Here is a 4879-nt window from a genome sequence, read left to right on the forward strand (position 1 = left end):
TTCTGAAATTTGTATGAAAACAGAAAAGATCTCAAATAGGCAAAATAATCTTGAGAAAGAACAAAGGTGGAGACATCACTGTCCCTGATTTCAACCTATGCTACATAGCTACAGTAACCAAAACAGTGTGGTACTGGCACAAAAACAGACACAGATCAGTGGAACAAAATAGAGAGCCTAGAAATAAACCCACATTATATGGTCAATTAATCTACAACAAAGGAAGCTGGGAAAAGACAGCTTCTTTAATAAATGGTGCTGGGAAAATTGGACAGCTACATGCAAAGAATCAAACTGAACTACTTTCTCACACTATATCACACAAAAATAAACTCAGAATGAACTAGATTCAAAGGTAAAACCTGAAAACATAAAATTCCTAAAGGAAAATATAAGCAGTATGCTCTCTGACATCAGTCTTAGCAATACTTTTTTGGATATGTCTCCTCAGACAAAGGAAACAAAAGCAAAATAAACAAATGGGACTATATTAAACTAAAAATCTTTTGCACAGCAAAGGGAACTATCAACAAAACAAAAAGGCACCCTACTGAATGGGAGAAGATATTTGCAAATGATTTATCTTATAAGGGTTAATATCCAAAGTATACAAAGAAGTCATACAACTCAACATCAAAATAAAAAACAAACAAAAAACCCAGACAACATGATTTAAAAAATGGGCACAGAAAAACAAACAAACAAACAAAAACAAAAATGAGCAGAGAACCTGAATAGACACTTTTCCAAAGACATACAGATGGTCAACAGACACATGAAAAGATGTTCAACATCACTCATCATCAGGGAAATGCAAATCAAAACCATAATAAGATATCATCTCACACCTATCAGAATGGCTATTATCAAAAAGACAACAAATAACAAGTGTTGGCAAGGATGTGGAGAAAAGGGAACTCTTGTGCACTGTTGGTGGGAATGTAAATTGGTACAGCCACTATGAAAAAGAGTACAGCAGTTCCTCAAAAAATTAAAAATAAAACTACCTTACAATCCACCAATTCTACTTCTGGGAATTTTTCTAAAGAAAACAAAATCACTAATTTGAAAATATATATGCACCCCTATGTTCACTGTGTGAACATTATTTACAATAGCTAAGATGTGGAAGCAACCTAAGTGTCAATGTATAGATGAATGGATAAAGAAGAGGTAGTATGTGTGTGTGTATATATACACACACACAATGGACTATTAGTCAGTCACTAAAAAGAATGAAATCTTGCCATTTGAGACAAGAAAGATGGACCTAGAGGGTATTTACGCTAAGCGAAATTTAAATCAGACAGAAAAAGACAAATATCATATGCTTTCACTTATATGTAGAATCTAAAAAACAAAACAAATGAACAGACATAACAAAATGGAAACAGAGTCATGGATACAGAGAACAAACAGGTGGTTGCCAGAGGGGAGGGGGTAGAGCTATGAGTGAAAAAGGTAAGGGAGATTAAGAGACACAAGCATCCAGTTGCAAAAATAAATGAGTCATGGAGATGAAATGTACAACATGGGGAATAAAGTCAATAATATTGTAATAACTTTGTATGGTGACAGATGGTAACCAGACTTATCATAGTGATCATTTTGTAATGTATAAAAATATCAAATCACTATGTTGTACATGTGAGACTAACATAATATTGTAAGTCAATTATACTTCAATAAAAAAAGAAAAAGAAGAAAGAAAAAATACATAATTACTCAGAAGCTGGAATCAAATGTTTAATCTGTTGACAAAAACTGATTCTCTGATACCACTTAATGAGAACATCAGTCATGCCATTTTAAAACTTTCATATGTAAGGAAAAACAGGTGGCTAATCAGGTATAAATGAAGAATTGTAGAAAAAAAAGTTTGCTTTGAATTTGCCGGGGGTTTTTTGCTTACAAAAATTGAATTTTGATTATCAAGAGACATGTGTCTTTTATCTGTTGGTGACATATATTGATTTGTAATGCTGTCTCTTGCATTAACCTAGAAGGAGTTGCCTTCATTATTTCTTCATTTCAGCAGAAATAAATGTGGAATCTAGCGTCCTTTTAAACCTCAAAAAAAAAAAAAAAAAAAAAGGATCATACACCATGATCAAGTGGGATTTATTCCAGAGATGCAAGGATGGTTAAATATCTGCAAATCAAGCAATGTGATACAGCATATCGACAAAATGAAGGATGAATATCATATAATCATCTCAATAAATATAGCAAAACAGTTGACAAAACCCAACATCCATTTATGATTAAAAACTCTCAACAAAATGGGTACAGAGGGAATGTACCTCAACATAATAAAGGCCACATACAACAAACCCACAGCTAACATCACACTCAATGGAGAAAATCTGAACGCTTTCCTCTAAGATTAAGAGTAAGACAAGGATGCTAAAGTATGCAAATGTTACTCTCATATATAAAGAACATCATGGTTAAAGTACTATGACGTCACATCATTATTGCCACGGAAGACATTTCATTTTCTCACACTGACTTCAGAGCTTAATCCAGAGTCTGAATATTAATCTTTTTGAATTCGTGTGAGAATTGGTGTCTTTGAAACATGGTTTTGGTCAAAACAAAATTTTGCAACTTTTACTCTTTTAAAAACAGCTTTATCGAGGCATGATATTACATGTTATAAAATTCACTCATTATGAGTGTATAATTTGATGAGTTTTAGTAAACTCTGAGTTGTGCAGCCAGCACCACAGTCTAATTTTAAAACATTTCCATGTCTCAAAGAGACACCCTGTGCCCACTTGTAGTCACTTCCTGCTCCCATCCCCAGGCAACCAATAATCTGCTTTCTGTCTCTATAGTAATTTTCCTTTTCTGAACATTTCATATGAGTGGAATCTTACAGGCTGTAGACTGTTAGTCTTTTGCACATGGCTTCTTTCATTTAACACCAGGTTTTGGAGGTTGATCCACGTTGTGTGTTCCGGTCTCTCGTTCCCTTTTGTTGCTGAATAATATTCCATTACATGGATAGACCACATTTTGTTTCTCTTCGCCAGTTGATGGACATTTGAATTATTCCCACTTTTGGTCTATTACAAACGATGCTGCTGTGTTCACATTCACGTACAAGTGTGGAGGTATGTTTTCATTTCTCCTGGGTATGTAACTAGGAGTGGAATTGCTGGGCTGTATGGTGAATTCATGTTTAACTTTCTAAGGAATCACTAATTTCTTTCTAAATTATACTATATTTACATTCTCACCATCATTTTATGAGAGTTCCAGGTTTGCCATAGCCTCATCAACACTTGCTGTTGTCTTTGATTCTAGCCTTCCTAGTGGGTATGAAGTGGTGCTTCATTGGGGTCTTGATTTGCATTTCCCTAACAGTTAGTGATATTGGACATGTTTGTGGTGATTAGCCATTCTTATATCTTCTTTGGTGAAATGTCTATTTAAATCTTATGCCCATTTAAAAAATTGATTGTCTTTATTTATGTTATTTATCATGTGTATAATTCACAAATACTTCCTCCCAGTCAGTGGCTTCTTTTTCATTTTCTTCATAGTGACTTTTGAAGTACAGAAGGTTTTAATTTTGAAGTCCAGTTTACAAATTTTTAGAATGAATTTTGGTGTCTTATCTAAGAACTTTTTGCCTAACTGAATTCCCCAAAGATTTTTTTCTCTTTTTCTTCTAGAAGTGTTTTAGCATTTTAGCTCTTAGGTCTTTGTTTGATTTTTGAGTTGTCATGTATAATGTGAGGTAAGGGTCTAAATTCATCTTTTTTTGCATGTGGCTATCTAGTTGTCTGAAAAAAAGTTTGTTTTTTTGTTTGAAGAAAAAAACGTTTTCTTCCCCCATTGGATTCTCTTGGCACCTCTGTTGAAAATTAATTGACCATAAATTTAAGGACTTATTTCTGGACTCTTAGTTTTGTTCTGTTGATGTATATGTCTGTCCTTATGCTGGTCCCACACTGTCTTGATTACTGTAGCTTTATAGTAAGTTTTGAAATCAGGAAATAAAAATCTTCTCACTTTATTCTTTTCTTTCTTTCTTTTTTTTTTTTCAAAATTGTTTTTGGCTCTTCTGGATCCTTTGCATTTCCATATGAATTTTAGCATCAGTTTTTCAATTTCTGCCCCCCCCCCAAAAAAACCTACTCAGATTTTGGTAGGGATTTTGTTGAATGTATAGATTTGGAGACAACTGTCATTTTAACAACATTAAGTCTTCCAATCCATGAATGAAATGTCTCTACAGTTGTTTACGTCATCCCTAATTTCTCTCAGCAGTGCTTTGTAGTTTTCAGTCTTATGTGTCTTCTTAAATTTATTCACAATTATTTTAATGTTTTTGATGCTATTATGGATGAAACTGTTTCTTTAATTTCATTTTTGGTTGTTCATTGCTAGTACATGGAAATAGAATTGGTTTTTGTATGGTGATCTTGTATCCTACAATCTTGCTGAACTAATTTATTAGTTCTAGTAGATTTGTGTATGTGTGTATGTGTGTGAGTTCTTTAGGATTTTCTACATGTAAGATCCTGTCTCTGAATAAAAACAAATGTACTCCTTAAAAAAAAAAAAAAAAAAAGAGTAAGACAAGGATGCTGACTATTACCACTTTTATTAACATAGCATTGGAAGTCCTAGCCAGAGCAATTAGGCAAGAAAGTGAAATAATGGCATCCAAATTGGAAAGGAGGAAGTAAAACTGTCACTATTTGCAGATGATGTGATATTATATGTAGAAACTCCTAGAGATTCCACAAAAAAACTATTAGAACTAAAGACAAATACAGTAAATTTGTAGGATACAAAAAGCAATGTACAAAAATGTTGCCTTTCTATATGCTAATAATAAACTATCAGAGTAATTAAGAAAACA

The sequence above is a fragment of the Balaenoptera musculus genome, chromosome 16 (genome assembly GCF_009873245.2).
Source record: "Balaenoptera musculus isolate JJ_BM4_2016_0621 chromosome 16, mBalMus1.pri.v3, whole genome shotgun sequence".
In the NCBI taxonomy this organism is placed as follows: Eukaryota; Metazoa; Chordata; class Mammalia; order Artiodactyla; family Balaenopteridae; genus Balaenoptera; species Balaenoptera musculus.